The sequence below is a fragment of the Siphateles boraxobius genome, unplaced genomic scaffold (genome assembly GCF_051911475.1).
Source record: "Siphateles boraxobius isolate OS27281-9 unplaced genomic scaffold, OSU_SipBor_1 7, whole genome shotgun sequence".
Taxonomy (NCBI): Eukaryota; Metazoa; Chordata; class Actinopteri; order Cypriniformes; family Leuciscidae; genus Siphateles; species Siphateles boraxobius.
This window is the reverse complement of record NW_027509197.1, coordinates 20,823,052-20,847,128: the sequence shown is the minus strand read 5'-3', so window position 1 is coordinate 20,847,128 and position 24,077 is coordinate 20,823,052.

Here is a 24,077-nt window from a genome sequence, read left to right as displayed (position 1 = left end):
GTGTGTGCAATGAATAAACACAGAGAGGAATGACAACTGCATTTATCTACAGCGTGTTTGTGGACAATGAGACTTTTAATAGTAGTATTGTTGCTTTAACAGTCTGAGCAGTTTCTTAAATTTACACCCACTCACAAACACAATTTTGTTATTTTTAACACTATAGCTGCATATAAGCCACATGTCATAATTGGTCTCTTTCTGAGGTCAGAGGTCATATAAACAAAACAAATAATGAGATGGTTACCATGCCAACCTTAGATGGTGGTATATGGTGTATGTGCATTATGTATAAGCATAACATTAAGAGTGTATGACACAGTGTGTGCATTTCTTTAGGGCTATAATCCATCTGCCCTCGACAACACACCTAATCCTTCATGTTTATAGTCACTCATATAAACACATTTAACAGAGCTGTCGGTCAAAATGAACTCTTAAAGTTTTAAGCCCTGTTTACAGTATTAAAGAGAACAATGATGTTTTGTGTAAAAGTCAAGAACCAAAGCCAGGCACATCATCTAACCCCAAAATTGAAGATAGATAAACATTCACACATCTCTGTTGGACTTCATTTGACCCCCATATTCAGTTACTGGACTGAAGTACAGTCATGACTGAGTAGTATTTTATTTTTCTACAAATTCAACTAGATTAAAAAAAGCCTGTCAAGACAAAATTTGATATTGAAAGCCTGGCCAAAAGCTTTAAGTAGTTTTAACAGCTTGAAGTGTGAAGGTTTCAAGCCAGGTTGATTTTATTTCTATGGAATCGTCAAAAAGCAAAATTATGTCTTATGTCTTTCATTTTTTAAAACTCAGCATAAGACTTACAATAATGCAAGGACAATAATACAAACGCCAATCCAATATAGTAATATGACAACGAAAATAATAATTATTTAAAAATGTTAAATAATAAATAAATAAATAAATATTTTTTTTAAAAATCTGTCATATTTCACTTTGATTTGGGTCTCACCATTGATTATATGTGTGGGTTCTAGCATTGAAAAAGAGTTTGAACCCCTATGAACTTCACTCAACTTTTGAAATCCTAAAATCCAGTGAAATGTTTGGACACCCTTCTGTGACGGCATCAGATGAAAGAGCTCTATCAGTCTCTTTATCGCAGTAAACCAAAGCTCAGTACTGTTACTGTAAACAGCTTTAGTGAGTGTTTTCTCACAGACACTGTAATGTGACACTGGCGCTCTACCTGAAGGGTCTGGGGTGAAAGTGTGTGTTTGGGGTTTTGAGTGACTGTGTGTGTGTGTGTGTGTGTGTGTGTGTGTGTGTGTGTGTGTGTGTGTGTGTGTGTGTGTGTGTGTGTGTGTGTGTTACTGAACACAGCAGTTAGGTGTAACGTTACACCACTTTTCCGATTATTGTGACAGGTTCCCACACACTCCCACAGGCTGGATGAGACTCACACACCCAAATATCGCTCCAAACACATAATGTGGATATGTAGAGTTTTTACTGTGTGTGTATGTATGAAGTGTCCTAGTTCAACGTCATTCTTACATTACAGCAATGTCCTGGGTCAGACAGCAGATATGTCGTCCTATCTTACCGCTACAGGCTGTTAAACTCGACACACACATTCAGCATTGTCCATGTTGTCATCTTATACCTGCATGTGTGTGTGTGAGTGAGTGAGAGAGGGGAAGTGTGAGAGGATAGAGGAAAATTGTTTTCATCAGCTTGAGTGCTGCTTGAATAAAGCATGCCATGAGGATCACACAGACACACACACACACACACACACACACACACACACACACACACACACACACACACACACACACACACACACACACACACACACACACACACTGTTATTTAAAATATAAAAGCCTGTAGCCCATACGGAAGAGACAATGGAGACTTGTTCTCTTTGTTAGAAGAGGAGATTGCTCTCTTCGACACAGAGAGAGAGAGAGAGAGGTTGTATTTTCATGGTTTCACGGTTTCTTTCCTTAGCCATAATGATTTCTATACTCTTCAAACTGTATATTCTATCACCTAACCCTACCACTAAACCTACCCATCACAGAAAACTTTATGCATTTTTACTTTTACAAAACCCATAACGTAGGGTGTGCCAGGACACGACACCACACACACACACACACACACACACACACACACACACACACACACACACACACATGGGGACCAAAAAATGTCCCCACACGAACAAGGATTTCAGATATTGCCATCCTTATGGGGACATTTTGTCCCCATAATGTAGGGTTTACCAGGCCACACACACACACGCGCACACACACACACACACACACACACACACACACACACACACACACACACACACACACACACACACACACACACACACGCGCGCGCACACACACACACACACACACACACACACACACACACACACACACACACACACACACACACACACACACACTAATGTATATTAGGATGAGATCAGCCCATCCACCTGTAGTATGAAATAGACAAGTGTGCTGTAGGGCTACTTCTGAACAGAGACAAAAAGAGAGAGACTTTAGATATAGTCAGTATAGTATACCATGCCCTCTTTTCTGCCCATTTCCTTTTATTTATTTCATTGTCATTACTATGTAGATTTAAGGAAAATGTCTTTATATAAATTATTATTTCTGTTCTGTTATTATACATCTGTTGATTATTACTGTTGTTGTAGCACAGGAACTTGCTACTACCATTACATACATACACAGCAATAAACTGCTGTGATTATGTAAGACCTACTGCTGCAGAAATAGCATATATATTACCCTGCTCTCTGTAATTGAAGCTCTGAGACTGACAAGAGCAGCTTCCAAATCCTCAGTTCTCATCCTGCTGGTTCTGTCTGCTGCATTTGACACAGTTAACCACCAGATCCTCCTGTCAATCCTAAAGACGAAGAGCATCTCGGGAACCGCACTCCAATGGTTCAAGCCTTACCTCTTAGGTAGGTCCTTTAGGGTGGCGTGGAGGGGTGAGGTGTCTAAGACCCAACATCTAGCTACTGGGGTGCCTCAGGGCTCAGTGCTTGGACCACTTCTCTTCTCCATCTAGATGACATCACTAGGATCTGTGATTCAGAAATATGGCTTTTCCTATCACTGCTACGCTGATGACACACAACTCTACCTCTAATTCCAGCCTGATGATCCGACGGTAGCTGCTTGCATCTCAGCCTGCCTGGCAGACATTTCTGGCTGGATAAAGGGCCACCACCTTCAACTAAACCTGGTGAAGACAGAGCAGCTTATAGTCCCGGCCAACACAACATTTCACCACAACTTCTCCATTCATCTAGGTTCGTCATCCATAACTCCATCAAGGTCAGCCAGGAACCTTAAAGTTGTGATTGATGATCAATTGAACTTTACAGACCACATTGCTAGAATCGCCCGGTCCTGCAGATTTGCCTTGTACAACATTAGGAGCATCGGGTCCTCCCTATCAGAGCATGCTGCACAACTCCTTTTCCAAGCGCTTGTTCTATCCATACTGAACTATTGTAATGCTCTCCTGGCAGGTCTTCCAGCTTGCACTATCAAACCTCTGCAACTGATCCAAAATGCTGCAGCTAGAGTGGTCTTTAACGAGCCAAAGAGAGCACACGTCACTCCTCTCCTTGCAAAACTGCACTGGTTGCCAGTAAACACTCGCATCAAATTCAAGTCACTGACGTTTGCCTACAGAACAACCACTGGCTCCGCTCCTTTTTACCTAAACTCATTACTTCAGACTTAGGTGCCACCCAGAAACTTGCGCTCTGCAAGTGAATGTCGTCTTGTGGTGCCATCTCAAAGAGGCACAAAATATATTTCTCTGACCTTTTTCTGGTCTGTTCCATGCTGGTGGAATGATCTGCCTAACTCAACCAGAGCTGCTGAGTCCGTGGCCATTTTCAAGAAACGGCTGCAGACGCATCTTTTTCGGCAACACTTGATCCATTAATACTAAAACATTATCTTCTATTCTATATTTATGTATAAAAAAAGTTAAAAAAAAATAAGTACATATACTGCCTTAGATTAAACTGGGAAGGGTCATAGCACTTGCATATTGTTGTCCTATTGCTAGTTTAACTGCTTCTATTGTTCTCATTTGTAAGTCGCTTTAAATAAAAGCTAGCCTGACGTTGTCATACTCAGATTCTAGTCAGAATGTGAGTCTGATACTGCTCCATTGGGCTGTGATTATGGGGCGTGTTTCAACCGAACCAGGAAGAAAAAATGCCTCTGCACTCAATTGCATAAACTGAATCCTGTAGGAAGGACGGCAAAAACATCTTTCTGATTGACAAATGACTTGATCACGGTTCTCTGTTCCTCTTTTAAATTGAATGTGCTGTCTACATCTTCTATAACAGACGTGATGACTGAATCTATACATAAATTCTCCAGCGGCAGCCATTCTTTGTTGTAAATGAATTCAACCCAAGCGTTCTTTGATGACGTGGATGATTACGTTACTGTTGATCATCTGTCCATCATCGTATAAAGCCTGCCCTGACAATTTGATTGGTCCGAACAGCTTTGGTTCGGGCATACTTGCTTCACAACGGATCAAGTCCAGACCGAACTTCCCGACCTCAAATGTTGTGGGCGGGGATAAGTTCGGCTGGCATCCAGGCTAGATAAAAGCGTCTGCTAAATGAATAAATATAAATGTAAAAAAATGTAAATTACCCATAGCAGATCTAAACAGGGGGAACTAGGGAGACGGAGGATTTTATTCAAACTCTGAAAGCGCGCTGCAAAATGCTATTGTAATGATAACCACAACCAGCCATTTAAATGTTGAGCAGCAGCTCATTTGCCGCTTTTCCACTGCATGGTACGGCTCGGTACGGCTCAGTACGGTTCGGCTCGGTGCGGCACGGTGCGGCTCGCTTCGCTTTTCAACTGCATGGTACGACTCGGCGCGGCGCGGCGCGGCTCGGTTCGCTTTAGTTCGGTTGCTTTTCCACTGCAGTTAGTACCGCTTCAAAGTGGGTGGGATTATGACTGATCGTTATAGTTTATCCGCTCCTCAGCAACCAACAAGAGGAACGTCTGCACTTCTCGTCCACTGACCACGATTCAGCCATTTCGTTTTTGCAAGTTTTTTTTCTTCAAGCAAGTAGTTTTAAAAACGGTGCTACAGCGATGGCTGTTATTGGTTATTTAAATCTAGCGGGTTTGATGTCTCGCAAAAACAATGACGCTGGTAGTGACGATTCTGTCTGTCTGACCAATCAGTGATCTGCAGTGTTTTCACGTCGCATTTTAGTATCGGTATGTCACGCTTGGAGTGGAACCTCAACAGACCAGTACCATTTAAAGCGAGCCGAAGCGAGCCGTACCGTACCGAACCATGCAGTGGAAAAGCGCCACAAGCGAGCCGTACCGAGCCGAGCCGTACCGTACCATGCAGTGGAAAAGCGCCAAAGCGTGCCGTATCGAACCGAACCGTACCGTGCCATGCAGTGGAAAAGCGCCAATTGACTGCAGTTGCGACATGAACCAGCTTGTGCTAGGTAGTTAAGGCTGTAAATTTACATTTGTTTGTCTCAACAAACAACGTTGAAACATTTATAGAGGGTGCATGCTGCATAATGGCTGTTCTAAAACCAAGTGAGCTGCCTTGTTTGATGTTAGCTTAGCAACATGCTAATGTCACACTCAAATTCAGCTGTGGAATCATCTGAGTAACACTGAGCTCAATAGAATTTAAAATGAACCAAAATCCTTAATGTCACTTTTTCTACCTATTTTATTGTTTTTGTCAACCAGTGTCATATATTAATTCTCTGAAGGTTGAAAAAAAAAAATTCACTTGACAAAAAAAGTAAATAATTTTAACATATCAAGTTTCAATATTATATTAATATAATATAAAAATATAAACAAATTTCTATGTAAATTAGGGCAATATTACTCCTACCATTCTTATTCATTGGTGACATCAAATAGATGTATCTTGGTATAATTACAGCAATTATGTGAATAAGCGGTATATTCATAAGTTGAGTAGGCTACATTTTCACTAATGAACGCATGTGCGTTTAAATGGGCGCAATCGATGGGATGAAAGTTGAAAGAATGAAGACCTCCCAGTAGACCAGATTAGTTTGAAAGTGCCTGTCAGCGGTTGGTCTCAAACTAATGCAACATAACAAGACCACAGTGATCGATCATTACCAGTCAGAGATATTACACGCTGCTCCATTGATTTACAAACACCACAGCATACATCTATTGAAGCATGTGTGCATGTGAAATGGAAAGACAGACATACAGAGAGAGACAGACAGGATTTATCAATGCTGTTACACCATGCCCTAACTGGACTTGAAAGTGTCAAGCAATAAAAGCTTTCTTCTGTGAGTTTTTGTTCTAACCAACCACAACGAATTGCTTGTTTTTTTATCTCTGCAGTGTCAAAGTGGTTAGCCCCGCCCACTGTGAAATCTCATTGGACCAAAATCTACTGAGATATAGGCTACAACCCAGAACTGAAAGCACAAAATATTATTAGCTGATTGTCAAGCTCCGTGTGAAGACAAATAACTTGTTGCTGAAAGCATATAACACATTGCATCAAACTTTGAAATGTTATTTTATTTTTACTGGAAAAAAATGCTTTTTATTTATATTTTAGGTAATTAGCTATGTATTATGCTTTAGGTATTTATTTTACTTAATTTTTATTTTACTACGTATAGCATATCTCCCATTCAAAGGTTTGTGGTTAGTAAGCAGTATATATATATATATATATATATACGTCTCAGTAACTTAATTAATCTGGCGATGTTAAATAAGCCGATCTTCGTTTTGATGACAAGAGACAGAGATAGAGTCGGATGCTTCCATGAACACATAAATGACTGCGCAAAGCATTCAGACGTGGATTATCCTAATTCCTGACCACAAAGCTCTCTCACACACACATACAGGGTGAAATAAAAAGCTCATTATGTTCATGGACCTGAAGGTATGGCTGTATTCTCTCTTCTCAAGGCTGTGAATATTAAAGGATCCCCCTCTTTATTTCTCACTCTCTTTCTCTCTATCTCTCTCTTTTCCCCAAAGGCTCTGAAGTGGAAATAAATTGCAATTACACCCATCCAGTTTCTTCTTCCCTTTCCTTATTATTTCATTTTCATGACAACAATTTTTATCCTCGTATCCTGTCTAATCCTGAGACACCGTGCTCACGAGCGGCATGTACAATACCCCTCTGTGTGTGTGTGTGTGTGTGTGTGTGTGTGTGATGAGGTGTAGAAGTTCAGAAAAGTGGGGGGTAAGATATCGATCTTAACTTGAGAGTGATGCTCTTCTGATCTCTGTTGGGTTCTGGGCACACACACACACGCACGCACGCACGCACGCACACAAGCACGCACACACACACACACACACACACACACACACACACACACACACACACACACACACACACACACACACACACACACACACTCACTCCTGGGGTAGATTCCACAGTCCAAAGTGTACCCATGGCAACAAGAGAGGTGTAAGACCCACAGCTAAAACATAGCCGAGGGTCTCACTCTCATTTGTGTATGTCTGACTCTGAAAATGAAAGAGAGTACTGTGAACCCACTGATCATGCAAGAAAATCTGAGACATCTTGAGGCAGAAAAGGTGTGTGTGTGTGTGTGTGTGTGTGTGTGTGTGTGTGTGTGTGTGTGTGTGTGTGTGTGTGTGTGTGTGTGTGTGTGCGTGTGCGTGTGTGTGTGTGTGTACGGTTGCGTGTCAGAGCTCCATGCGTCAGTAACAGCATCTCGTTAAGGCCAATTTAAAAGCAGCTGCTTCAGTTTTACCGCTCAAGTCTCTTGATGTAGCTAACACCCGTTTTAGCTATTAAGTGGCATTTCTCCAGCCGAATTTATAATGCAGAGAGATGGAAATAAAAGGAAAACGTATATGACCCTATAGATTAAACTCAGCGCTTTTGAGATGCTATCTAAGCACTGAAATGTAAGCTAAAGCTGGAATGCATTACAGCACTTTACTGTAAAGTTATTCATCATTTTCCCCCTTTTTTCCTCCATCTGTCTCCATTCACTCCTGTTTGTGAATGTGTCTAAACAATGCTGCCCATTGTGAGACTGACATTTATAGCCCACATTACACACACAAACAAATTAGCATATTCCCTATGAACCAAGTGAGTTACAATAAAACAAAAATTTAACGTTTTAAAAAAAGGAGCGATATTAAACTTATAAGAACTTCAGCAATGAGCAAGAGTATTGTTGTAGGCCTACTATTGCAAATGCGACATTTCTTTACACAACAGTTCAATAAACAAGAAGTTGATACTGAGTAACTTACATTTTAGACACCAACGAAAATAATTCCACCTTGGATTCACCTTTGCGCCTCAAAGAAATGTGCAGCAGCGGCGTTTCATTCATGAATTAATCAGTTGTTGAACGAATCTACTGAGTGAATGATTCAATGGCATTCCGTCTCTGCAGCCACCTACTTAGCAATGTAACCTGCAGAATTTGTTTTTTAATTAAATCACAGCATTATAAATATTATATAATTGAATGTGTTATATAATGTTACATAATATAATTTTGAATAAAATAAAAATAAAAGTTTTACTTCTCTGTTCAAATGCATTTTGATGCAAATGTGAATTAAATTGGCGGATGTCTGAGGGAGGTAATTTAACAAATCAAGCTTAATTAATTTAGAAATATAAAAACCTTTCTACAATATTGATTTTCTTACTACTAGCATAATTTAATTAGATTTATTATAATATTGCAATTTAATTTAATACTACACCCTTTGATTCCCACATCCAGATTCAATATTCCACAGGTGTCCTTTCATTCCATTAGAGTGTAATCTGGTACCATCATCTTCAGTCTTCTCTCTCTCTCTCTCTCTCTCTCTCTCTCTCTCTCTCTCTCTCTCTCTCTCTCTCTCTCTCTCTCTCTCTCTCAGTCTGTCTTTTCCTGGCTAATGTCCTGTTCTGTGATTCTTTACCCAACAGCCCTCGCATTGTTCTTCTCTCCTCCTCTCACACTCATCTTTCACTGCGTTCCCTCACTTCGTTCCTCTCTCTGTACCTAATAGTCTTCAGATGACCTGCCATGAGATGACAGACTGACACAAGTGTGACAGGAGTATGATAGTGATGTCCATCACAGCACGAATGTGAGAAAAATTGCGTTATGGAGAAAAAAGTACCTGCTTCAGACATAAAGCTGGTTGTCTACAACTTAAACTAAAATATAATGAATGGGGAAAATCTCAGTATTATCATGCTAATGCATGCTAGTGTTGTAATCATGCTAACCCTTAACCAGGAAAAGAGACTAAACTCAGTTTCAATAAGAATAATTGTCATTAAAAGTAATAATTAAAATTAAATAAAGGCGAAACTTTAACAGTACAGCTATTTGACTTACATTCACCATTTACATGTGTCATTTTAAAATGAGTGGCCGGTTTACTCCTTACTTTTGTTACGTCATGTCCAACGCCACATTTTGAAGGAGTTTGAACATGACTCAACTTATAAAGACAGGAGGAACAATATATAACTGGAAACACATTGCAGGGAGAGACAGAAGGTTTAAAAAGAACTCAACTTTATATATGAACAAACCGGGCGTCATTCTTTCTGTTAGAAATACAAAATGAATCAACAGAGAAGTTTCTCACGCAATAGTAACAGGGTTGAAAAAGCAGAGCACAGAACAATAAGTTTGATTCTACCTACATGGCAGAATATCATTAATATCTATGAAGCATGATATTGTTCAGACTGTCACGTTTTATGAAATAAGATCTGAAACATGGGAAATCGTCTTTGTGTACATTCTTAAACTCCAAGAACAGCTAACAGCCAAAGAGACACTATATATATATATATATATATATATATATATATATATATATATATATATATATATATATATATATATATTTAGTGCTGTCAAATCGATTAATCGCGATGACACACACACACATATTATGTAAACAAAAACTTTTATGTAAGTTTTTGTTTACATAATATGTGTGTGTGTGTTATCGCGATTAATCGATTTGACAGCATATATACATACAGGTGCTGGTCATATAATTAGGATATCATCAAAAAGTTGATTTATTTCCAGAATTCAACTTAACAGGTGAAACTAATATATTATATAGACTCATTACATGCAAAGTGAGATATTTCAAGCCTTTATTTGTTATAATTTTGATGATTATGGCTTACAGCTTATGAAACCCACAAATCAAAATCCCAGAAAATTTGAATATTACATGAAATTACACAGTAATTACACAGGAATACCATGGTCATTGAACCAAGTTTTATTATTTTGGCAGTGTGGGCTGGTGCAAATCATGCTGGAAAATGAAGGAATGAACTACCTTTTTTAGTACACCAGGATGACTAGGAACATGAAATTGTCCAGCCATGACTTCTTGTTTCACAGGAGTTTAAATATGAGGAAACACAAAGGCCAAATTCCCTTAATCATCCATCACAATGAGTAAAGCCAAAGAATATAGTTCTGATGTGCTAGGTCTGGCTAGTTTTATAGGTCTGAAAGTGGCTGTAAGAAAATAGCTAAAGAATTGAAAATCCCCATTTTGACCATCAGGGCAATAATTAAGTAGTTCCAATCAACTAAAGATGTTACAAATTATGGCAGGAAGAGGATTTGTGTCTATATTGCCTTAATGGACGGTGAGGATGAAAGTTTGAGTGGCCAGAGACTCTTCAAGGATCACAGAAGGAGAATTGCAGAGATTACTTGAGTCTTGAGGTCAGAATGCCTATAAAAAAAAAATCAACTCCTACATCACCACATGTTGTTTGGGAGGGTTTCAAGAAAAATCCTCCTCGCTCGTCCAAAAACAAACTCCAGCAAATTCAGTTGTCAGACATGACTGGAACTTTAAACGGCACAGGGTTCTGTGGTCAGATTAAACTAAAAAAATAGCTTTTCGGCAGCAAACACGCTAGATGGGTTTGGTGCAAACAAGGATAAAAAGTACCCCATGTGTTCAATTTAATATACTGTTGGATCTTTAATGTTGTGGGCATAGTTTTCTTCTGGAGGTCCTGGACTTCTTATTCAGATACATGGCATTGTGGACTCTATCAATTATCAACAGATAAAAAATCAAAACCTGACAACTTCTGCTAGAAATCTTATAATGGGCCATGGTTGGATCTTCCATCAGGACAACGGTCCAAAACAAACATCAAATACAACACAAAAAATTGTTATGGAGCACAAAATGAAGCTTCTGCCATGACCGTCCCAGTTCCCTGACCTGATGAGTTGAGTGAACTGAAGAGGAGGAGCACCAACATGGATCTGGGAATCTGAAGGATCTGGAGAGATTCTGTATGGAGGAATGGTCTCTGATCTCTTGTCAGGTGTTCTCCAAACACATCAGGCATTATAGGAGAAAACTAAGAGCTGTTATCTTGTCAAAGGGAGATTGCAAAAAGTATTTAATAAAAGGGTGCCAATAATTGTGGCCAACATGTTTTGGAGAAAAACATTTATTTCATAATGTGACCCCAACACACACTTTCAATTCTTTTACTTCAATGAAAGGTTAGATTTTTGGCAATTTTTTGAATGGAAGATCAAATGGATAAACAATGCAGATTTACTTTTTACAGCCAGTTTTGATCATATTAACCAGGGGTGCCATTAATTCTGAGCACAACTGTGTATAATTTTTTTTCCACATCTCCTCGTTTGTTTTGACCTTCGTTGAATACCGTAACAAAATCTAAATTTTCTTGTTGCGCCGCCTGGTGCACCTTCATTATGGATTTAGACCTTTTTGCCAAGTTTCAGGGTAAAGTAACAGATGGTGGTTCAAGTACTGCTGGCATCCCATCCGACATAAAAAGAAAATGAAATCAATAAGGAGAGTCTAATCACAGAAACTGCTCAAAAAAGCCCATGATCTTCACCTTAATGAATCCCTTCCATGATTATACACATAATGGTATAAATATATAACACACATATAAGTCTTGTATATTTAAGTAGGTTTCATAATGCACTTGACCTTCCATAATGCTCACATCCAGACAGACACTCCCATCTTAGTAAAAAATAATGAGATCCCTATCCCATCTGAATCAGTACATGAATCACAGATGTCCTCTGTTCATACTCAAACATCAAATTTCATTTGAACAGTGTTCATGTTGAGCTTTATTGTATCGCTGATTAGTAAATCATTATTACAGTCTCATGTTCAGACTTGCTATGTGACGCAGGTATCAAACACAAACACAAACACATAATGAGGCACATTAAATGGTATGAAAGTTTTCAGATTGACAGCTCTGCACATGAAAAAAAAATTAATTCATGTCAAATATGTCTCAACGACAGTTTACTGAAACTTTATTTAGATGAATTCACACAGTTTTGTTAATGAATAATGTGGTTAAGATGAAGGCAGACAAACCCCCCACATAGGCCTACTATAAGAAATCGACACAAATCTAAAAATCAATTGCTCTTCCATATAAATAGTCCGTAGTACTGTGAAGAGTTCATACATACACAAATGAAGTGTGAGAATTCAACAGGTCACTTTAGCATAGAGCTTACATGATCAAAGGCTTTAATACTATCTAATCACAGAGGCAAGGAGCTAATTCATCAATTTATATTTATGTATGCAAAGATTCACCGCTGTTATTCCAACAATGCAAATGAGCGGAGAATCAGTGTGTTAATTCAGATCTTTTACACTCAAACCCCAGCGTGGCCTTAAATCCCGACCTCAGCTTTAGTCACACATGAGGGAATTCTAGAAATAAAAATGATTTTAATAAATGCATAATTCTGCCTGAATGTGCGCACAGGGGGACAGACAGTGTGTGTCCTGTGCTATTCAAGCAGTAGGGTGGTCTCACGGGGGCTTTAGAATAAGGTTTTATGATTATTGTTGTGTGTGTGCGTTTAAGCATCAGTTAAAGTTCTTTCACATCAAACCGAAATGGTGTGATTGCTATGGCAATGTTTTGATGGACACCTCAAAGCTTCTTCAGTGACAGATGGAAGTGGCAGAGGGTGGGGTATCTATTGTGACACGCCTCCTGAGAGCTGTCAATCACATTGATTGGTAGGCTTCAGTAAGCTGAAGCTCTCTAGACGTTTGGCCGTTTGACAGTCCATGACAATGGAAGAGGAGCCACTGTGGGAATGAGGACAGTAAACAGTGTTGTTAAGTTTACTAATAAGCCCAGACGGAGTCTGTGGAGCCATTTACCTTTTGTAAGTTGACTTTCTGGAGAAATCTGTGGAATTCTGCAGAATTGATTTAAATGTAATAATTTAGTATTAATATTTTTTAATATATATTGTATATTGAATATAAACACAGTTATATCATTCAAAAATGTTTGGTTGGTTGGATTTAAAAAAAAAGTAAACATATAGTGCTCACCAAGGCTGCATTCATTTGATTAAAAAACAGTACAATTTTATATTGTGAAATATTATTATAATTTAAAAACTTTATTAATCACAGAGGGGGAATTTTCACTGTTTTAAATATATTTCGAAACTGTTATATATTATATAACTGTTAATATATAACTGTTTTAAATATATTTTGCAATGTAATTTATTCCTGGCGAAGCTGAATTTTTAGCAGCCATTACGACGTCTTTAGTGTGACATGATATTTTGATTTGGTGCTCAAGAAACATTTTATTATTATTATTGCTAAAAACAGTTGTGCTGCTTAATATTTTGTGTTGACTGTTACTTTTTATATTAACATAAATCAAAAATATATAACATTATTTCAAATAAGAAAGAAAGAAAGAAAGAAAGAAAGAAAGAAAGAAAGAAAGAAAAAGAAAGAAAGAAAGAAAGAAAGAAAGAATTACGTTCTACATCAAGACAGTTGCATAATGCCCGCCTGTGAACAACTTGATCTGCCCACTAACACGTAATTTTACTGACGACTGCTTCTCAAATCTCTGAGTTCAAAACGCAAAACACTTGCCCTGGAAAGATGGGTCAGTTTATTTGGACCAGCTTGCTCCACAGAATCACAACCTGTATGTATGATTAATTGTTGATGTATATATTTTCTACCAGGTGTTCAAAATACATAGCTTTGTGTTTTATATTGTGTACGTTTCCAGCTAACCGGTTAACTCACATTATTACTGTCTTACTGAAATACGTATGCAAATCTGCTGTGGGCCACTAAAACTGTGTTTATTAATGCAGATTGTCTGTCGTTCTTACTAGTTTGAGTAAAGATAAAGGATGGAGACAGATTTTTCTTGCAAACTTTTACATCAGTCATTCACGTTAGTGCTCGGCTAACGTATGCAGTGTTATTGATACAGTTCCCGCATGTGCACCGCAATAAATTAGAAATATAAACATCGGTTTGTTAATGGACATACCATACATAGCGTCCACCCCTTTAAATTTGATGGTTCTGTCCAATATCCACCACTATTTCTAATCTTGGGGTGTTTCCCCGAGTAAAGGTCTCAATATCTTTTGACCCACCCTTCACTTAATCACAACTCTAATTTTTTTAATTTGCCACACCACACCAAATTTTTTTTTTAATCAACTTATTTATTTAGTCAAATCAAATCAATTAACTATAGGAATATTCCCATCAACACTTTGTTGTCTGTCAGAGCGATCTACATGTATCTTCCTCACATGGAGGGATTGACTACTCCAAAATATTTGTACAGTACCATATAAGACAAATCTTTCTGGTCCTACTAGGGATTTCTTAAGCCCCGAAGGCTTACTAGTCGTCTACCTAATACAATCAGTCCTACCACCACAGGAAAACATTAATAGCAACTCACCTGTGATGGAGGATTATTTTCAGTCCCGTGTTTCTTGGAAATATCCCGGATGAGCCCCCAGATCTGTTAGATTAAAATTTAGGCTTAAATTTAGACTATCTGCAGCCTCAAAGCAGCTCTCAGTCATCAGTTGGAAACAAGCCTCAACCCCTGTGATGTGTGGCAGCAGCAGCAAGAGATCACTGGAGAATGATCAAGCAGACACAGTGCAGTACCATAACATTCTCAAATTTATTAAGGAAGAAGGGTCATATTTATAAACAAGATAAAGCAGAATCATCCACGATGTCCAGTCCCCCCTAAGAAATTAGAAAATATTAACAACTTGTTAATGCTGATGGTGAGGAATTACAGTTGCAACATCTCATAATGCACCTCAAAGAGAGTAGCGTATCACTGAGAAACGTCCTGCTCGAGTTGTCCTTGCGATGGAGGTTCGGGTTGAATAACTATTTCTTCCAATGTTTCAATCATCGGACTCACGCCTGGATTGATGTGGTAAAATCGACGTCATCGTTACTGTTTTTACAGTGTGTACAATTGCTGAGTACTGAGGAAGCCTCCAGAGCTGAAGTACAGTTATGGTAATGGATGTTTAGCTTCCGACATGCGCTGTAAGCGATCGACTAATCATGTAAACCTGGTGTAGGAGACCTCCAAAACTAAATTAGGAAACTTTAAAATAGCATAATAGGGGTACCTTTATTCTGCATGTGCATGGGCATATCATACAATTCAAGACTACAAAGAGAAGCCTGTCATGTCCATTAGTATTAGCGTTCACTAGTGCTAATCCATTATGGTTAAGGTGTAATTGATACAAATCTGACAAATAGTGGGCTGTACCTCCAATCCTGTGGGATTGATTTTGGTTTTGTATTTATTTAGTCATATTTACATTAATGTGTCAGCATATTTTAGTGACAGATAATCATTTTCACATTGGCCAACCTGAAACTGCACTTGCTGAAAGCAAATACTGATCCACACACACCCAAACACACCCAATGCACCTCTCACAAGGCCGCGCGCTTAAACACACTCAACATTTGTCTTTTCTAGTGGAGGGCGTATTGTCTTGTCATGTCCAAGTGCACAATAGCGGTTAAACAGGCTCAGGATTCAGAGTGAGGTGAAACGCAACCAATGGCTATAAAAAAAGACAGCCACGTTCCCCTAAGCCGAGGTGTGGAGATGAGCAACTGTGACGTCCACATTCTGGACATGAAACTCGTTTTATCCCAAGTTGCTTCATTGATTCCTCTCTCGGTGGTTTGGTTTAGTTTTTGTCGTCAAAAACAACGGATTATTCATGCAGTGATGACACTTGTCAAGTGGGGAATTTTGACATTGTCTTCATGTGTTTAGTGTAAACACTGACAAATGTTTTGTCATGAGCCATATGTGTATGGACAGGCCTTCTGCTTGAATCATACAGCATATTTGTATGATATTACAAAAAATGTGTTTTGGTGTCAGTAATGCTGACTGCGATGCACCTCTGGTCCTCTCTGAGACAATACGATCATTGTTTCCCAATTCACATCCATCCTGGGCCTTTCATTGATAGTCCTGAACTATCAACACGTCCAGTGATAAGAAAACCAGACACTCCTTGAATGGCAAATCCCAGAGAGAAGGTCTCTAGTGTTAATCCTATACAAAGAAAGAATCAACGTTTTGAAACAATAACATTATTATCCTTCTCTCAGTTTTATGTTTGCTCAGTATTTTTCCCCACCGGAACAAAGAGTTCAACTGTGACATGAGGCTCCCCCAAAAGTAATCAGCACAGATTATTTTTGAGTGGATCTCCAGGGACTTCAAGCTCTCAAAATTCATTTAGGCATACATGATCAGAGGTATGCTAAATTAATAAAATGTATAACATGTGGTTTAACAGGAACAGTTGGAACTATACAGTTGTTCACCTTAGATCGAGATGAGGTTTAATCATGTTTCATCCTGTTTGTGTGACACACAAATATGATTTCCAGAAGTCATTGATTTGAGGGACTTTTTATGAACCTTGAAACTCATGACCTCTTTAAAATGCTCCTTTATTCCTTCGCAAAAGTAAGAAAACCCTTTATAAAGACCTCTTTGATCATTTTTCACTTCAAAAGGGCAAAACGATATGGAAGAATGTGTAAAGAGACAGAAGAGAGATGAAGAAGCTCTCCAGAGTGCTGGAAGGAAGTGCTCTAGGGAGACCACCATGTAGATACTCCACTGCTTCACACCATGGAAAAACAAGAAAAAGCACAGGATGACAAAACTCAGCGTGCAGTCAAAGAAGCGAATGTTTGTACAGCCTGAACGATGATCTTCAGATAAACTTGAGGAGAGAGAAGGAACACACTCAGTATAATTCCTCACTTCCTCTTTTGTTTCCCCTCAAGTGCTAAAGCACGCAGATGGTACACATGAACTTTGCCTTAAATAATGGCAACAAAAGACATGGAAAAATGCATGTGCGTAACACTCTTCCTCTAGGCATTGACAATTGACAGCTGCCACTAAAAACTACAATAATTAGGGCTGGGTAAAAATATTGATTAATCATATTCATTTGAAGATACTTTACTATTTGCAAGTGTTTCCTGTACTCTTTTGAATGGTGGTGCAATACTGAATCTAAAACCATAAGGCAAAAGGTATATTTTACCCAAGTTGGAAGTCCCAATTGAATGTGATTACGCAAAAATGGCATGTACTGTGCACAACAACTGGCTGTGACTAGCGTAGTCTGATTTATGAACAAATGAACTGGTTTAGTGAATCAGTAACATCCGATTCATGAACCCTCGACTTGTGAGCCGATCCTTTGGAGTGAATTAAAAATATACAGCTTTAGTGTGTTCCGATTCCTGAACAAATGACTCTTTTGAACAGTGTTTTCTTTTTTTTAGTGAGTGCCAATGTAGTCCGATTCATAAACACATGTTCCCTTTCGTTGTCACTCCGAGTTACGTCGGATGACGACGAATGGGGTTTCGCTTAGAAAGCCTATCAACTTCGAGTATTACAAAACGAGCCAATGGCAAAGAAATGCCATGGGTCTGCGGAATTTGCATGGCGTAACTCCGCCCCACCTCGTGGGTATAAAAGGAGGAAGCCGGCAGCAAGCAGATATGTTTTCGCTTCGGAGCCAAGTGTATTCTTCTCTCCACAAGCCATCTCTGAATTGTCAGCTTTACAAACGAGTACCTCGAGTGTTGGTGTGACGGCGATCTACGGCGAGAGCGTGCTTCCTGCTGATCTGTTGCAGTGGTCTGCCAGTCGGTGCGTTTCTCCCCGGGTGCTTCAACACTTGAGTTTTCTCTCACTAAAAGAGCTTACACGTGGCACGTCTTTTTAAAGATGTCTCGCCCGTGTACTTCTGGTTGCGGCAGATTGGTATCGGACTCTGATGGGCACGAGCGTTGCATAGTATGTTTGGGCATTGATCATGCTAGAGCAGCGCTCGTGGATGACTCATGTTCTCTCTGTGGGAACATGACCATCGCGTCATTACGGTCGAGACTCGGTGAACTCGCAAGAGTGAGAGTCCCCTCATCCACCCCCCGTCCTGCGGCTGGTGACCAGGGTGATCTGAGGGTTACGGTCTGGAACAAGGCGCCGACTATGTGTCCGCGACCCCAGCCCCCCTCTTCAATGACGGTGCCCGCTAGTGAACTGCTGATTCCCGCGGGTCTACCCTCTGGTGGCCCGCGTGCTTCAGTTGAAGCTACAGAGGAAGATGCCATGTCTGTTGCAGCATCACTTGGCGGGTTTGACTCTTCTGGAAGTGAGGGCTCGTCACAGCTGCCACCTTCCGGTGTGCATACGGCTGTGCTCGAGTCTGATCCGGAGATGACGGCCATGCTTTCCCGGGCAGCCGCGAGCATCGGACTTGAGTGGAGGCCTCCACCCTGTCCTGAGCGCTCGCGGCTGGACGATTGGTTTTTGGGTAAGGCCGCCGACCCTCGTCCTCGGCAAACCCCAATACCTTTCTTCCCGGATGTGCATGATGAGATCTCGAAGTCCTGGAAGACCCCCCTGTCTTCTCGGGACCGCTCGCTGGTCTCATCCGCCTTTCCTCCCCTCGATGAGGCAGCTGCCCGTGGGTACACTGGGCTTCCCCCGGTTGAACGCTCTGTTGCCATGCAACTATGTCCTCAGAGTGCTTCTTCTCGGGGCGAGCCTAAGCACCCATCCAAAGCCTGTAGATTTTCGTCGACCCTGGTGGCGAAGTCTTACAGAGCGGCGGGACAGGCGGCTGCTTCACTGCATGCTATGGCCACTCTGCAGGTCTACCAGGCCCAGATGCTCAGAGACATGCACGAGGGTAGGACAAACCCAGGGCTCTTTGATGAGCTGCGCGCCGCGACCGACCTTGCTCTCCGGGCGACGAAGGTTACCGCGCGCTCCCTGGGTTTGGTGATGTCCACAGCTGTGGTCAAGGAGCGACATCTGTGGCTGAACCTGGCTGACATGCGGGACGCTGAGCGGACCCGTCTGCTTAACGCCCCCTTGTCCCAGGCCGGCCTCTTCGGCGGTGCAGTTGAAGACTTTGCCCAACAGTTTTCAACTGCCCAGAAACAGACCGAGGCCATCAAACACATTCTGCCCCGCCGGCCCGCTGCTGCCTCCACCTTGCCGGCCGGGCAGACGCCTCGACCTGTTTCCCGCCGAGGGCGCCCTCCTGCGGCTCCCGCCCCTCCCGCCCGGACCACGCAGCAGCCTCCACCCAGGGCCGGTCGCGGAGGAAGCCGTAAGAAGGCGCCACAGCCCTCTCCTGCCCCGCCCCCCGCTAAACGCCGGGCCAAGCGGCGCTCCTGAGACGGGCTGCTCAGGGATGATGATTGTTTCTCAGGAGGTGGTAGCAGGACCACTCCTTCCCCCGGTGGAGGGCCGGGGGAGAATCTTTTGTTCTCCACTCCCCGCTGCTCACCCACGGGTGGGCAGCACCCTAATGTGGTTAAAGACAGAAACAATCCCCTCTTCCCTGAGCTCACAGAGTTCTCGGGCGACACAGAGCGCCGCCCACAAGCCGTGCTCTCCTCGCCCCCCTCTGTCCCAGAGGCGGTTGACACGGCGTGCCGTCCACGGACCGCTTCGCCCCTGTCCCCCTCTGTCGCCAGACCCCTGGCAGAGCAGGCCCCCGCGGGACGACCAGCCTGGTCCTCCCCTGGCCCCCTCTGCCAGGGTGCGGTTGCTAACTGTGCCCCCTCTCCGGGCCGCTATGCCGTCCACATCTGGGCCAGTTACTCCGCCTCGCTGCCCCTCCGGGGGGACGCCTGTGACTCGCATGATCCCGTTGGTTCAGTTCCTGGGAGCCTGGCTAGAGCTTCCCCGTCTGTCCCACTGGATCGCGCGTACCGTCAGGCTCGGCTATGCGATTCAGTTCGCACGGTCTCCTCCCCGCTTCAGGGGAGTCCGCTCCACTTTGGTCGGTGGCAATGCCCCTATCATGAGAGCAGAGATTGCCACCCTGCTGGCGAAGGGTGCAATCGAGACTGTCCCTCCAGCCGAGATGAGGTCCGGCTTCTACAGCCCCTACTTCATTGTCCCCAAGAAAACCGGTGGGTTACGGCCAATCCTGGACTTGCGCGTGCTGAACCGCTCCCTTCACCGGATGCCGTTCAAGATGCTCACCGCCAAACGCGTTTTCGAATGCATACGGCCCCAGGATTGGTTTGCAGCGATCGACCTGAAGGACGCCTACTTTCATGTCTCCATTCTTCCTCGACACAGACCGTTCCTCCGGTTTGCTTTCGAGGGGCAGGCATACCAGTACGCGGTTCTCCCTTTCGGGCTAGCCCTGTCTCCTCGCATCTTCACGAAGGTCGTCGAGGCGGCCCTTGTTCCCCTTCGAGAGCAAGGGGTTCGCATCCTGAGTTATATCGACGACTGGCTGATCCTAGCTCACTCTCGAGATCAGGTTTGCGAACACAGGGACCTAGTGCTCCGGCACCTAGCCCGTCTGGGCCTTCGGGTCAACTGGGAGAAGAGCAAACTTTGCCCCGTGCAGAGGATCTCTTTTCTCGGTATGGACATCGACTCGGTCGCCATGTCCGCGCAGCTTACGAGCGAGCGCGCGCAGTCACTGCTGACTTGCCTAAGACAATTCGAGGGCAAGAGTGCGGTTCCACTGAAACTTTTTCAGAGGCTCCTGGGGCATATGGCATCTGCAGCCGCGGTCACGCCGCTCGGATTGCTTCATATGAGACCGCTTCAGCTTTGGCTTCGCGACCGAGTCCCGAGGTGGGCATGGCAACACGGCACGTTCCGAGTACCAGTTACTCCGACCTGCCGTCAGTTCTTCACCCCGTGGTCGAACCTCGATTTTCTCAGGGCCGGTGTCCCCCTGGCACGAGCTTCCCGGCATGTTGTTGTCTCAACAGATGCCTCCACCACGGGCTGGGGCGCCATGTGCAATGGACATGCTGCTGCGGGCTCCTGGACAGGACCCCAGCGGCTGTGGCATGTCAATTGCCTCGAGTTGTTGGCAGTACGCCTTGCCCTGCACCGCTTCCGGGCGTTGCTCAGGGGTCAACACGTACTAGTCCGCTCAGACAATACCGCCACTGTAGCGTACATCAACCATCAAGGTGGTCTACGCTCCCGCCGTATGTCACAACTCGCTCGCCACCTCCTCCTATGGAGTCAGAAGCATCTGAGGTCGCTTCGAGCCATCTTCATTCCCGGAGCGCTGAACTGTGCAGCCGACGAGCTCTCACGGCTTCAGCCCCTCCCTGGAGAATGGCGACTCCATCCCCAGTCGGTTCAGCTGATTTGGGACCAGTTCGGGGACGCGCAGATAGATCTGTTTGCCTCTCACGACTCGACCCATTGCGCCCAGTTCTATTCCCTGACCGAGGGCACGCTCGGCACGGATGCTCTGGCGCACAGCTGGCCGCAGGGCCGCAAGTATGCGTTTCCCCCAGTGAGCCTTCTTGCGCACACTTTGCGCAAGGTCAGGGAGGACGAGGAGCAGGTCATTCTGGTTGCCCCTTACTGGCCCAACCGGACCTGGTTCCCCGAACTAGTACTCCTCGCGACAGCACCTCCCTGGCCGATCCCTCTGAGGAAGAACCTTCTTTCTCAGGGACGGGGCACCCTATGGCACCCTCGTCCCGATCTTTGGAACCTCCACGTGTGGCTCCTGGATGGGACGAGGCAGGTTTGAGTACCCTACCACCAGCGGTGGTGGCTACCATCACTTCCGCTAGAGCGTCGTCCACGAGACACGTCTATGCGTTGAAGTGGAACCTCTTCGTCAACTGGTGCTCTTCTCACCGAGAAGACCCCCGGAGATGCTCGATCAGTGTTTTGCTTTCCTTCCTTCAACAGGGGCTGGAGCGAAGGCTGTCTCCCTCCACCCTGAAGGTCTATGTTGCCGCCATTGCCGCACATCATGACCTCATCGAAGGTAAGTCGGTAGGGAAGCACGACCTGATCATCAGGTTCCTGAGAGGAGCGAGGAGACTAAATCCTCCTCGTCCTCCTCTCGTTCCCTCTTGGGACCTCTCAGTGGTTCTAACTGCCCTGAAGAGTGCTCCCTTTGAGCCCCTGCAATCAGTCGAGCTTAAGTTCCTGTCTATGAAGACAGCGCTCCTGGTTGCACTGGCCTCCATCAAGAGGGTTGGGGACCTGCACGCTTTCTCCGTTGACGAAGCGTGCCTGGAATTTGGGCCGGCTTACTCTCACGTGATCCTGAGACCCCGGCCTGGATATGTGCCCAAGGTTCCTACCACTCCCTTTCGGGACCAGGTGGTGAACCTGCAAGCGCTGCCCTCGGAGGAGGCAGACCCAGCCTTGGCACTGCTCTGTCCAGTACGCGCTCTCCGCGCCTATGTAGACAGAACGCAGTGTTTCAGGACCTCAGACCAGCTCTTTGTCTGTTATGGTGGGAAGCTGAAGGGAAAGGCTCTCTCCAAGCAAAGGTTGTCTCACTGGATAGTGGACACCATTGCTTTGGCTTACCAGCAGCAAGGTCGACCGTGCCCCCTTGGTGTGACTGCCCACTCCACCCGGAGTGTGGCGTCCTCTTGGGCTCTAGCGCATGGCGCCTCGCTAACAGACATCTGCAGAGCTGCAGGCTGGGAGACACCTAACACATTCGCCAGATTCTATAATCTCCGAGTGGAGCCTGTGTCCTCTCGTGTACTCGCTTCAACCAGCTAGTACCGGACCCGCTCAGGTGTCTTCGCTTGCTCGCCATTCCACTCCACGGACTGGATACGTGCGATACTTTCCTCAGGTGAGCTTCTCCGAAAGCCCTGAGCTCCTCCAGCACTCCTGACGTCGGCGCCAGTGTCTATTGCCTGTGCGTCGGCTAGGTGCCTCCCGTGTGCATGGTCCCTCCTCTGAGCGACCCCCACATGTGTATTTCCACTGTAAGCCTCTCCGAGCGTGTGTCTTTCCCTTGGCAAGCCACCTTGCCACCCCTGGGGTTGAAATATTCCACCTGCGGCTGGTCACCCCAGTGTTTCCATATGCTTCCTTCGGGTCATATGTGTATTCTCTAAGTTCCCCCCCTCCGGGCTGGCATTAATTGCATACTTCCCCTAAGCTTGGGATATGCTTCCCAGTGTACCTTGGTATTCCTGTGTTATATGGAGTCCTTTGTCCAGGCTGACAGGGATCTCGATTTACGCAGGGCACTGGAAGACAGCTGAGAAGGTGGCGTGATTAGACTGGTAACCCCATTCGTCGTCATCCGACGTAACTCGGAGTGACAACGAAAGGGAACGTCTACGGTTACGTATGTAACCCTCGTTCCCTGAGTAGGGAACGGAGACGTTACGTCTGCCTGCCACTTTCCGCTGTACCGCGGGGATCGCCTGAGCTCAGTCTTGGCTCCTCAGCGAAGAAACATATCTGCTTGCTGCCGGCTTCCTCCTTTTATACCCACGAGGTGGGGCGGAGTTACGCCATGCAAATTCCGCAGACCCATGGCATTTCTTTGCCATTGGCTCGTTTTGTAATACTCGAAGTTGATAGGCTTTCTAAGCGAAACCCCATTCGTCGTCATCCGACGTAACGTCTCCGTTCCCTACTCAGGGAACGAGGGTTACATACGTAACCGTAGACGATTCATGATCCGATCCTTTTTAGTGAATCATAAATATACAGCTTAACCAATGAGATTCGAATCATGAACTCTTTTGAACAGTTTATACAGCTTAACTAGTG